Raw genomic sequence first — 14338 nt, forward strand, 5'->3', positions numbered from 1 at the left:
CTCATTTCTCTAATCCTGCCCCTTTATTCCTTTGATAATGAAAATAGGTGGTTACCACATATGGAAAATGTATATTTTTTGTATTTCCTAACTAATACTACTTCAGAAAGTCTTTCATAGTTAAATGTAAAAAATCAGGAGAGTAGAAAAAAAAAAAGAAAACACCCAGCAAAACTACTATGCAATTATATAGCCACTCAAAACCAGACTTCCCTAAGGAGGGAACATCAGATTTAAAAGAAAGAGCACAAATTTGAAAGTTTTTTATCTCTCAGTGGTATTTTAATATTAAGCCTTCATATGATTGGTATTAGTGCTCTACATGACTGACTTATAATTACGTATCTCCAAAAGAGACTACAGAGCTAGGCCTAATATCAAGTTCTGTGAAGTCTGGGTCATGCAAGAGTGCAAACTGACCCATGTGGCATCACCATCGTGATCATACTCAAAACTATTATTCCGAGGGTAACTTCACAGTGGAGAGTAGCAGAACCATTAACAAAATTCTTCTCGAGACAAATAGAACTGATGGTTCAGTTAGAACTACTGGGGACCAATGAATCCCTAAGGAGAAGACAGGAACTGGTCTTCTCTGGCCTTTCTGAGGGCTAAGATATTATTTCCTGTGTCTCCATACTTCTCCAAAGAGGAACTCGGCCAGATAACAGTTATCAGCTACTGGACAAGCTTTCATAGATAAATGTTTCTATATTCTGTCCCTTTGAATTCCCATTGTTTGTTATAAAATTAAAAGCGTTTAACACAGAGAGCTTTTACAACAATGAAAGTCTGTTAGCTATGGGGCGCCTGGGTGGCTAAGTCAGTTAACCAACCAACTCTTGATTTCGGCTCATGTCATGATCTCACAGTTTGTGAGTTCAAGCCCCAACTCGGGCTCTGTGCTGACAGTGCCATAGCCTGCTTGGGACTCTCTGTCTCTCTCTGCCCCTCCCCTCCTCTCTCTCTCTCACAAAATAAATAAATAAACTTAAAAAAAAAAGTATGTTTGTTAAAGGCCTGCCTTTATTCCTCATTAGCTTTTTACTGTTTCCTAACCCAACACTGGAATAACCAAGAACTAATCTGTCAGTTGCAGGTAGTAAACGGACTGGTGGTCACAAAGAAGGGAGATCCATGTTGTCTGCACTAGGCAAGGAAGTGATGGTAACTAGCTGTTAGGCCAGAAAACTTAGTGGCATTGATAGAATAAGTTGAGCCTTTGTCAAAGAAAAAACACCCATGAATTATAAACTGGAAATCAGAGAGTGTAAGCTATGCCCCCAGTGCTATGTAGAATGACCTGCTAGACAAATTAGAAAGTGATACCACAGATTATGCTCCTCCAGATTTCTGTGTGTGGTGGCCATGAGAATGGACGACTCAGATCTCCTGCTGGCAGGAATAGAGTGGACCAAAAGCCCCGGCTGCATCCCTCTGGATCCATCATCATGTCTGTACCAAGGCCATACTTTCTCTGGACTGTTCCAAGACTTGACTGTGCATGGCAGGGGTACTGGTGCCATCCATCTTGTGGATGTGAGACTCCTGTAACAGTTGAGTTGGGCTAGAGAACTCTCCACTGATAAGGCTGATACATTCTTAGAAGTGCATTGCAGTTTGAGATTCCCTGACAAATCCTCGTTCCTTCCCCCTCTCCTTCACAGGTATCAAATTTGCTTCACAGGCTGCAGCTCTCCTACCTCCTTCTGTTCTCCCTCTCCTTTATCCTTCAGAGGCATTTTCCTCAACAAATTTCCTGCATGCTTAAGCCCATCTTGGTTGACTGTTGACCAGAGAATCCACCTGATGCAGAGAGTGTGTGTGAAATAGCCAACATGTGAATACCAACTTTAACTCTTCCAAAGTCTTTTCCTGTACATAATCTTATTTGGTTCCCAGAACTATTAGTAAGTTTTCCTTCAGATCTTTCATCAACAAAGAAATCCTTCCTTTTTAAATTAATAACAATACTCTGCAAGTATCTGTGGCCACACACAGCTATGAAGGATAAGCAGTATTGTTTGTTCATCTATCCAACAAATATTGAGTCACTTCTATGCACCCAATGACAAAGATTCTTTGCTTGACCAAACATGAGTCAGGTTCCTGAACCTTCTCCTACACCCCATCTGTGTACTTCCTTGTAAAATCCAGTCTTAGCAAGAATTCTGCTGAGTCAATTTAACTAGAACCTCCCACTCTTGATATCTGATCAACCTCCACCATCTCCCAGGCAGTGTCCCATCACCCTGGCCCATCTTCAGTAAGAATGCTGTTAGCTTTGGTTAGCCAAAATGTCCCTGATCCCTGATGTCTCCTCTAAGTAATTTTCCATCCACTGACTCCCACACTATTCCTTGGCTATAAATTTCCACTTGCCTGTGGGGTATTTGAAGTTGAATCCAATTTCTCTTCCCCACTGCAAAATCCTACCCAAGTGGTCCCTACTGCATTGGTACTGAATAAAGCCTACCTTACCATCTTTAACAAGGGTTATGAATATTTTTTCTTTAACACCACTTCCGTGCTAGACTCTCTTGGGGATATAGCAGTGATTAAGTCAGTCGGTCCCTTCCCTTATGGGATTTAAATCAGTTTTAAAATCATAATTGTGATAAGAGAAACACAGGAAAAGATCAAGGTGTTATGGGGATAGGGGACATTCTAGGGAACCTAACTTTGGTCATCTTTGGTAAGTTTCCCTAAGACCTATCACTGAAGCTTGGTTCAGAAGGAGGAAGTGGACATCATTTGGTTAAGGGTGGTTGAGCTAGTACTGGGGGCAGATTAGTGCCACTGAGTAGATAGGGAAGAGGGAAAAGTTCCCAAGCAAGAAGCAAGTGGGAGCATTTAGAGAACTGAATAAGGACCAGAATATGTCAGAAGTAGAGAGAAAAATGAGCGAGAAGCATCAGATAAGGCTAGAGAGGCAGACAGAATCGGTTCCCAAGCTCCCGCTTATGCATTCCTGTAAAATAATTTGGGAAACTATGTACCCAGTCACACACAACACGCTAATTCACGTCTAAATCATTTTAAATTTAAACAGTTTCAAAGGATTTGATTTCTGGCATATTGTAAATATTGACATCTTAAAATAAAGGAATAATGTAATTCAAAGAAAATACCAAAGCTATTGATACCCAATACCATCCATTGGAAAAAATAGATAGATAGGTAGATAGATAGATAAACAAGTTGATCTTCAACACTTAGAAACTTTATACCATTCTTTTTTCTCTCTGAAATCATATTTCCATTCCACCTTCCCCACAAAATATCTTCACATAAAATACCTTCATCCTTGAAATTTTTTACTGATGTCATTTCATCCTTCAAGGTAAAATTTTTCCTTCTGGATTAAGTTGTTACTACAAGTATTATTAGTATATACTTTACCAAAAGCAACATAAATGTATTGCAAATTTTAAATAAATTTTTAAAATTAGAAATGATTTTGTTAATTGAATGGATGAGGATTTTTCATTTCATGTTTTGGTGGGTAATTATTTATTGCTATAATGAGATTGGGCTTGGTACCAATTCTAATATGTTTTTTGGGAACTCTGGGAATCTTTATTCATATATATAAATAGACAGTATTGGAGCATAATTTGCTATAAAATGTCACTCAACTCTTTGAACTTCTTCCACTTTACATGCCAAAACCACACAGTAGCATATCTCCAAGTACTATTTCTGTGATCCATCAGCTGACAACTCAATTAGATCTTCTCCAATTCTGTTGAAAGCAAAGAAATGGAAATCATCCTGAATTGTGAAGAGATTTGTTACCCATCATTAGAAATACCAATTTCTCAATTTCTGGGAATATATCAAAAAAGCTCTGCCAGTGGGGTGCCTTGGTGGCTCAGTCAGTTAAACAACTGATTTCAGCTCAGGTCATGATCCCAGGGTCCTGGTATTGAGCCCCACATGGGGTTCCATGCTGAGCATGGAGACTGCTTGAGATTCTCTCTCTCTCTCCCTCTGTCCCTCTCCCCCCACTCACACTGCTTGCTCTCTCTCAAAAAAAAAAAAAAAAAAAGGCTTTGCCCAAACTGATCAAATACCTATGAGTTATACCTCATACTCTTGCATTAAGAGGCATCTTCTTTAGCATAATATACTCTTACCATGTTGGGAAAACTAAGATATTGTTAATTATATTCAATAATGTTAACATACTTCCAATAAATTGAGGTAAATCTATAGCTTGTAGGTTTTTTAAAAAGGTATTAATAGAGACACCTGGGTTGGCTCAGTCAGTTAAGCATCAGATCATAAACTCATGGTTCTGTGGAATCAAGCCCCGCATAGGGCTCTGCGCTGACAGCACAGAGCCTGCTTGTGATTCTCTCTCTCTCCCTCTCTTTCTGTCCCACCCCCACTCTCTTTCTCTTTCAAAATAAATAAACATTAAAAAATAATAATAAAAAGGTATTAACAAAAGTATATTGAAAAAACACATCAATAACCTAATTAGCAACATTATCCCTCGTTGTCAAATCAATAACCAGACAGAATTCTGACTCCATTTTTCATTTCAAATAACCCTGCCATGTGAATTCCCATTGTAAATATTTAGACAGATAAGGCATAGAGTCCTGCCTGAGTCTGTTATCTGGATATGAGAGACACATAGACAGCATCTACTCCAGGAGCCAATATGGCTTTTGGTGTGATTCTTATTAATCTGAAAATGAATTATATTCATTGTACTATGCAAGTGTATGACATTTATTGAAAACTTGTAGAAATAGTCATTTGCAATAAAACATTTACATAATTGTTATTGACATCTGTTTATATTCAATTAGAATTGTTTAATGATTCAGCTGATGGCATAGCTACAGAATATGATCAAATAGAAAATCTTAGATCCAGTCTTTTTATGGTGGGAAAGGAAAATGGATGAGAGTCAGCTGGAGCAACCATTCTCAGCTACATGCAAAATGCTGCAGTGGATCCTTGTGGATCAAGAGCAGGATAATTTTTCGTTACCTCAATCCAATTTAATTCACTCACAAAATACAGCTGGTTTTCACAGTATGGTGTCAGTATCATGTGCAAAATAAGCCATGGTCTATGTCCTAGGAAAACTTATATTTTTACTGATGAAACAATGCATATTCTTACCCATATGACATATAAAAGCTAAAAAAAAAAAAAGGTACAGAATACATTCCTTCAAAACACAAAAGGGGAAACTGTGAACTGGTGTAGTCAGAACATGTTTCAAGGATCTTGGATGGAAGGATAGCACAGATGGAAAGCCAACATTCCAGATACAGGGAAGAGTATAAGGAAAGACTCAGAGGTGATTCAAGGATCAGAAAAGAAGCCAACCAGAGTAGCATAGTGGCTTTGAACGGGGGAACAATGTAAGAAAAAACTCGGACTGTAAAGAGCCTGAAAGGAACCCATAAAGACTGAGGCTGGATTTTATAGGTAATGGAGAGGCTGTTGCACAAAGGAAAGAACACAAAATAGCTTATGGAAATGGGGGAGTAAAAGAGGAGAGAGGAAAGACTACTAAGAACGTACTGCAATAAGGCAGGTATCAGGTGGTAACAGTGATGGTAGGGGTAATGGTACTAAAGGGCACTAAACTCTAACTTGACTTCTAGTCCCAGCTCTGCACTAACTGGCTTAATGATCTTGGATAAGACACTCGCCTTTGAAGCTTTGTTTCTTCCACTCTAAGGATCCCTTGGGATTATATAAAGCATCTCTGAAGGCAACAGCACTCCAGTAAGTATGGACCAAACAGACAGAGAACTATGACCCTCCCTTCCATTCTGGCTTCAATCAAATCAGATATAACAGCAGTAGTAGTCGTTGTCGTTGCCGTTGTAGTAGTCGTAGCAGCAGGAGTAATATGAGGGCTTCTAGGTATCATTTGCAGAGAAGTTTATGCTACTTTGAAAGTTTTCAAAAAACTGAATTACAGGAGCCTCCTTCAAATTCATAAAATTCCGAGATGCTATGGAGGAGAGCAGCTTTATGAACGAAGAGTTAGTGGGACTTGCTAACAGCACAGAGAAGTAAAGAGTGAGGAATTTCAAAGAAGACAGAATGGCTAGAAAACATGAAACAATAATGAGCGTAGGAGCAGGAATTGGTTCTTAGGAGAAAATGTTGAGTTTTCCCTAGAGTTTGAAGGAATAAACTAGTATGAAAGTTTGTGTTTTCTCTTCATTGTTTTCTGAGCCTTTCAAAAATAGGTCTGCAACATCCCAAAAGAGAATAATTGCACTCAAACATAATTTAACATATGATATATGATACCTTTATCATTAATTAGAAATCGTATCCATAAAATCTCCAATTAAAGATAACTTAAAAAAATTTTTTTGTTAATTTTTCAAAAGGCAAAATGTTTTTGTTCAGTGATACAGGCATTTGCAGCAAACCTTTAGGGCTTAAATTATTGGCTTGAATTTTCTGTTTCCCATATGTATACCAAGCCACAAACTCAAGAGGTATTTTTCCCCTAAGGTATTTCTCTTAACATAAAAGGAATATTAATTTGATATATCATCTTTCAAAATGGTATCTTCGCCCTGGGTTGTCCATACGAGATTCTTGATGGTATATTTGAGAATGCTTTGAACGAGTGAAACTATAATCCTTCCATATGTAAAGTCAGCATGTACTTTAAATTTTCTCTCACAATTACAGTATCACATGCAACTGGGAACAAAAGCTACAGGGAACAGAGTGTAATGGATCGTGATGACTGTTTTAGAACAGCTTGAACCTCCTTATAGCCTACGAGAAGACTATGTAAGCTGAATTCAGAAGAAGTGCTGAAAATGGCTTTTACTGCACACTACACTGTTTCAGGGGCAAATTTGCTTTTTTATGCCTTAGAACCATAGGACTCTCAAGTAAAAGTTCTTGTGCCAATGAAAAGAAGGCTATCCCCCATGTCCTTCCATTATGAGTATTTCTTCTTACTACAAAGCACACAGATAATCACACACGGAATGATTTCCAGACTACCAATACATTTTGTTCCAATTGCTTTTGCCACTAATGCAACCAATTGCCTCCTTCTCTCATTTTAATGTGTTATGGTTCTTGTCTCTGGTGAAGCAGCACTACCACAGCAAACCCGCTGGATTTTCACGTTTTGAGGCAAAAGAGAGGTCAATGAGAGAGTTTTTAACTAATTGTCTCCATCTTCTCAATTTAACATACTTCTGTTTGAAGTAATTGTAACAAGAACAGAAATGAGGGAAGGAGAGAAATGTACCATACTTCCATTATATTCTAGCTTTTAATATCCTCAAGGAGTAATGCCTCTGTCCTATCTCCTTGGAATAAACTCTCATCGAGTACAGGGCCACTTTTGCGGAGATGAAATTTTTCAAGCCGTGCTCAGCTTCAGCAGATTCTTAGTGAACAGAAGCCTCTCACAGCCTGGAAAATCATGTCCCTCCAGCGGGGCTGGGATGATATCCCTCCATCCCCTACTGAGAGACTACAAGTAAATGTATTTGGGGAAGAGTGATGACCAAGGAGACTTGCCATTTTGTAATGTTCTGCCACTGAGGTGATCTCCCCATCCCTAACCTCCGACTGGAACCAGACATGCTTCAGTGGAACCTTTCATTAGGAGAGAATGCTATTATTGATATGGCACCTTAGTTGCTTGAGAATCATGACACAGAGAAATATAGCTACCCATCAAGCACATGAGTCCATTATGTGGTCCCTAGGAAAACCCCAGAAAACTCTCCTTGTTACTCCCATTTCTCTTCATTCAAATCCTCCCAGGCAGAACCCTCACACTCCCATTTTCTTTCCCCTGTGTTGTGACTCTCCCAACCATTTCTGATAGAAAGACTCAAGCAGACATTACTGGTGCAGAACGAGCAGGCCAGCCCTCTCTGCAGTGCACCTCACTGCATTGGGAGTGCGCTCCCCATGACTCAGAATGAATCAGACAGAGAGTGAAAAAACAACAGCCCCAAAAGGCAGCTTCAGAACTACACGGCGGCCTGTGATCTGGAGAAGGAAGGCTGCACTGCTGATCACAGTTACCCCAGAACCAGCTGTCCCGCCTGCTGCATTCTTCAAAGAACAGGAAGAACATGGTGCAGACTTGTCTTCCCAAGGAAATCAAAACATTCTCTTGTTTAAACACACTGTGGCGGAATACAACATTTCTCTCTGATCTCCCAAGCTATGTTGTATCAAAATCAGAGCTACAGGTCAAAATCTTCTTTGCATGCTCATTTTTTAACTGCCTCAATTTTCTGCCCTTTGTATGAAAACTTCACATATGCTTAAATACAGAATATAAGATAAGTGTTTGTATTTCAAAACATTGGGTTTGGGGTTGTGCCTGCTTTCTTTTTCATTATTTCTAACCGAAATACAGGAAGCCCCTCAGTAGAACTAGCTGGCAAATTTGCTTAGATGTAGCAGCAGCCAATTTATGCTGACCTAGACCTATTCTTTCTACTTGCTACTGGAACTTTCCTTTGTTTCATCCTCCCCTCTTCCTTCCTCATGTTGTTCCCACTGCTGCCTGGACCCTCACCCACCTTCTCATTCCCACCTTGCCTCATTTCATGCCTCACTTTTGACCTTACTCCACACCTACAGAGTTATGAATGTTATAACAGGAGGACAAGCTGTCAAGGCAAGACCAGGGAGCTCAGGGCAAGCAAAACTTCTCTAAACACTCCTTGATTTGGCCACATCCCAGTGCAATCTCAGAGAGAAAAGAGAAAACCCCAACCTTTGCAGCTCCTCCTCGCCTAGCCCCTTGGACCCTTGCCTCAAAGCTGGCTGGAATAAGATGGCTTCCCACCCCCAGAGGCCCCACCCTGTGCACCCTGGCACAATGTAAACCCCTTGGAAAAGGACAGGAGTAACACCAGTTAAATTGAGATTAAGGTCTTGCCATCTGACAGAATGAAGCCTCAAAATACAAATTTACTTCAATTAGTTTGCTCACACACCTGAGTTCATGGCCTGAGAATCATACCCGGTGCACTAGAAAGAGAAGAATGCTAAATTTAAAAAAAAAATTTTTTTTAATGTTTTATTTATTTTTGAGACAGAGAGAAACAGAGCATGATCAGGAGAGGGGCAGAGAGAGAAGGAGACACAGAATCTGAAGCAGGCTCCAGGCTCTGAGCTGTCAGCACAGAGCCCGACACGGGGCTCGAACTCACGAACTGCGAGATCGTGACCTGAGCCGAAGTCGGATGCTCAACCGACTGAGCCACCCAGGTGCCCCAAGAATGCTTTCTTAACATAAGAGGAATTACTCTAATAGCCAACAAAATAACTTACAGCAAGAAAATAGAGCCATTCTCATTCAAAATAAAGCTCAAAACGAGAAAATATACTACTATCATTCTTCTGTTGAACTCAATTTGAAAAGGAAAGAAATTGGGGCGCCTGGGTGGTTCAGTCGGTTTAAGCGTCCAACTTCGGCTCAGGTCATGATCTGGTGGTCTGTGAGTTCGACGCTGCATTGGGCTCTATCCTGACAGCTCAGAGCCTGGAGCCTGTGTCGGATACTGTGTCTCCCCCTTCCCCCTCATGCTCTGTCTCTCTGTCTCTCTCAAGAATAAATAAACATTAAAAAAAATTTTTTTAAGGAAAGAAATTGAGAGCAAAAATAGCAATTTAACTACTGGAAATAAGGACACAAGACCATCGTTACTTGTAGCCCATATGAGAATCAACTGAAAAGCTCTTACATTTTTTTTTTTTGGCAAATAATCAGATAAATTTAAATAAGATAAATAAACACTTTCAAAGTCTTGCCTACACAGCATCAATACCAAAAAGATATAATGGGAAAAAAACCAAGTCTATGCAAAACAACAGTATAAACTATAAAATACCTAAGAATAAAACTAACCAAAAAGAGTGTGATTGATATGAAAAAAAATTAGAATTTTGTTGAAAGATATAAAAGATTTACATAAAAGGAGAGACATTTTACATATAAGAACGGAAACATCAAATACTACTAATGGTAATAAATGGCATCATTTATTAAGAGGCATAGAATAATGGGAGTTAGTAATTCTTAGTTATTTTAATTAACGAGCACCTACTAACATGTCAAGGACCATTCAAGGTGTTTTACATCCTGTTTTCACTTCATTTCATCTTTCCAAACAATGTATCAAGTATCACTATTCCCATGTTACACATACTGTATGTCATATTACAAAATATGTACTTTAGGGGTGCCTGGGTGGCTCAGTCAGTTGGGCATCTGACTTCGACTCAGGTCATGATCTCACAGCTTGTGGGTTCGAGCCCCACGTCGGGCTGTGTGCTGACAGCTCAGAGCCTGGAGCCTGCTTCAGATTCTGTGTCTCCCTCTCTCTCTGCCCCTCCCCCTCTCATGCTATGTCTCTCTCTCTCTCTCTCTCTCTCTCTCAAAAAATAAACAATAAAAAAAATTTTTTTTAATATGTACTTTAACCACTTTTTAAAAAATGTTAATGTTTCTTTATTTTTGAGAGAGAGAGAGAGAGAGAGCATGAGCAGGGGAGGGGCAGAGAAAGAGGGAGACACAGAATCTGAAGCAGGATCCAGGGTCTGAGCTGTCAGTACAGAGCCCGATGCAGGGCTTGAACTCACAAACCGTGAGATCATGACCTGAGCCAAAGTTGGACGCTTAACCGACTGAGCCACCCAGGTACCCCTAACCATTTGATATATTATAGCTATTACAATTTAGCTTTAATGAAATGCCTACATAAATTCCCTGGAATTTTTTTAACATGATAAATTACTCTGAATTTTTTTTGAAGAAAGGTGTGAAGGAAAAGCCAAAAATTTCAAAGAGTAACGCCAAAGAAGAGTGAAGAGAGAAATTTTCAAAGAAACAGACCCTACAAGTTTTTAATATTTGGTCAAGGAAGCATCACAAACCAGTGGAAAAATCAATGGTTATATTTTATTTTATTTTAATTTTTTTTAATGTTTATTTATTTTTGAGACAGAGAGAGACAGAACATGAACAGGGGAGGGTCAGAGAGAGGGAGACACAGAATCGGAAACAGGCTCCAGGCTCCGAGCCGTCAGCACAGAGCCGTCAGTACAGAGCCCGACAGCACAGAGCCCGACAGCACAGAGCCCGACAGCACAGAGCCCGACAGCACAGAGCCCGACGCGGGGCTCAAACTCACGGACCGCGAGATCATGACCTGAGCCGAAGTCGGCCACCCAACCGACTGAGCCACCCAGGCGCCCCACAATGGTTATATTTTAAATGACACTAAGAATACTGACTAGTCCAGGGGGAAGAAAAAGATCCCTTGCTTCATGTCACACATCACACTAAGTTCCACAAGTTTTAAAGAATTAATTTAAAAATACACACACATCAACATCATAAACTAGAAGAAACTATACAGGGATAGACTGAGCATAAAAGCAAAAGAAATTATAATGAAAAAGTTCAACAAATTTAACTGTATTATATAAATATCTATACTTTATGAATAAAACATGAAAGTAAAAACACTGGGGGAAATATTTGCAATGAATATGACAAAGGGTTAATGTATTCGCATTTAAAGAAATTCTTTTGGTTGATTTTTTTTAAAGACAAAAATCTCAATAGAAATATGAGCTAAGAGTATAAATAGGCAATTTGCAAAAGAATTATTCAGATTTTCTATTTCTACTTATGTTAGACACAGATGTCAGTTTGGTACATTGTGTTTACTATGAATTATATTATTTCATTTATTTTTTAATTCATGGGAATGAATTTTTACAATATTCTCTTATATTCTTTTTATGTCTATAGGATCCAAAGTGACGTCCCATTTTTAATTCCTGATATTGGTAATTTGTAGCTTCTCTCTTTTTCTTGGTCAATCTTTCTGGCACAGACCAACTTTCATTTATGTTGATCTTTTCTACTGTATGTTTGTTCTATTCCATTAATTTCTGCCTTTAACTTTATTATATCTTTCTTTTTCCTTTGTTTGGGTTTACTTTGCTGTCCTTCTTCCAACTTCCTGAGGTAGATGTTTAGATCATTGATTTTCACCTTTTCTTGTCTTCTAACATATGCATTACGGATTATAATTTCCTTCTAACCAAGGCTGCATTCCTAAACATATAAAGTAATTATAGTGATTTGCCTAAATATGAAGCTAATCTCAGTTAACTAAGTGAGTTAATTTTTTAAAAGCAATGATAATGGGAAGATGGTGGCAAAGGAGATAACACACTTGGTTGAAGACAAAAATGGCAAGAGTACAGACTGGCCATAAAAGAGCCATGATTTCAGGAAAACAAAATAAGAAGATAATGAGAAAATTTCTCCTAAATGTGTCTTTATTTCTCCATTAAGGAAAGTGGTCTCACAGCAGATGCTCCATCCTCTTTTACTTGAACGCATGTTCATTTCTCCCAAAGCAGTGAGGTTACCATACACGATCCTTGAGGTAGCAGGCATTAGAAGAATAGGTTGTAAAATCATTGACCAGAGTTCAATAATTGAGGAAAAGAGAGGAGCATTCCTACTGATATACTGAAAACTTTTACTGTAATTAATAAAGTACAGAGGAATAGAGAAAGACCATAATAACTGAAAGAGGTTCAAATCCACCAGTAAAACTATCTATTGGTTGGAACAGAACTCTATCAAGCCACACACACACACACACACACACACACACACACACACACACCACATGCACACACGCATACACACATGCACACAAGCATGCACACCACAAAGTTTTCAATAAAAGGGAAACACTAAACTTGAAACTATAATGTCAGAGTTCTCTCTACTTTCTCAAGCTGTCTGATAATAGAGTAACCCCAAGGCTCCTTCCTGCCTCTGCTTCTTTTCTTGATTTATATTCCTGCCCTAGATGAGCTTATCCAGTCTCCTGGCTTTAAATTCATTTCCTGAATGTATATCTCATTCAGAATTCTCTCCCAAACTCCACACTTGTATACATAAGTGTATAAAATAGATATCTCCAATTTAGGATATCCACAACTGAATTCATCTCCTCTAAAATCTGCTCTATATGCAGCCTTTTTCATCCCAGCTAATGGAAATGCTATCGTTTTTCTTTTCATTTAAAGTAATTTTAGGCTCAAAGAGAATTTGCAAAAATAGTATAGAGTTCCTGAGAACCCTTTCCCAGCTTGCCCCCAAAATAACATCTTACATAACCATAGTATAATTACAACAACCAGGGAATTACGATCAGTGTGACACTATTAAATACAAGTAAGTACAGACTTAGTTGTATTTCACCAGTTTTAACACACATGCTTCTTCCTCTTTGGTACATTGTTCTGTGAGATGTTATCACATGTTTAGATTTTTGTAACCAGCAGTAGATACAATCAGTATTTACAGCTGTTCCATTACCCCAAAGAAATTCCCTCATTCCACCCATTTATAGCCATGCCCTCCTCATTCCATCCCTAACCCCTGGCAACCATGGATTCCTTCCCCTTGCTATAATTTTATCATATCAAGAATATTATATAAATGGAATCATATCGTGTGTAACCTTTTGAGATTGGCTGTCTCACTTAGCATAATAGAACACCCTTGACATCATCCCTCCAAGCTGTCACATGCATTTTCCTCTTTTTCTTTTTTCTGCAGAGCAACACTCACTTATATAGAAATGCTACAGCTTGTTTACTCATTCACTTATTGAAGGACAAGACATTTGGATTATTTGCAATTTTTTCTCATTACAAATAAATTGTTATGGATATCCATGTACAGGTTTCAATCAGGGTAAGTTTTCATTACTCTAGGACAAACATCTAGATGTGGGATTACTAGGTTACATGATAAGTGGATACTTAACTTCAGAAGAAACTAAACTGTTCTCCACAGGGCCATGCCATCTTGCACTCGTGCGAACAACGTGTGAGACCCAGCTGCTTCACATCCTCACCAGCATGTGCCATTGTCTGTATTTTTTATTTTAGGCATTCTAAGAGATGCATTGGTGGCTTTAAGGTGCATTCCCCTAGTGGTTAATGATGTTAGGCATCTTACCATGTGCTTATTTGCCATTTTTATGGGAGTATCTGTTCACATCTTTTTCTCATTTTCAAACTTGTTTTCCTATTGTTAACTTTAAATTGTGTGTGTGTGTGTGTGTGTGTGTGTGTGTACACATAAATATATATCCCATGGGCTATGTAATCTACAAAGAATTTTCCCATACTGTCACTTTATTTTTTTTTTTTTAATTTTTTTTTTCAATGTTTTTTATTTATTTTTGGGACAGAGAGAGACAGAGCATGAACGGGGGAGGGGCAGAGAGAGAGGGAGACACAGAATCGG

The 14338-nt window shown here is 38.7% G+C and overlaps 1 long non-coding RNA gene across 1 annotated transcript in view; it reads right to left on the minus strand.

Annotated features, from left to right (window-relative positions):
- Positions 1–3510: 3510 nt before the first annotated feature.
- LOC131511613 (uncharacterized) overlaps positions 3511–14338 on the minus strand; it is a 43493-nt gene continuing 32665 nt past the window's right edge. The window contains exon 5 of the long non-coding RNA XR_009261620.1: positions 3511–3745. This is a non-coding gene — a long non-coding RNA (uncharacterized LOC131511613). The remainder of the gene's footprint in view (positions 3746–14338) is intronic.

Source organism: Neofelis nebulosa, chromosome 1 (genome assembly GCF_028018385.1).
Source record: "Neofelis nebulosa isolate mNeoNeb1 chromosome 1, mNeoNeb1.pri, whole genome shotgun sequence".
NCBI lineage: Eukaryota > Metazoa > Chordata > Mammalia > Carnivora > Felidae > Neofelis > Neofelis nebulosa.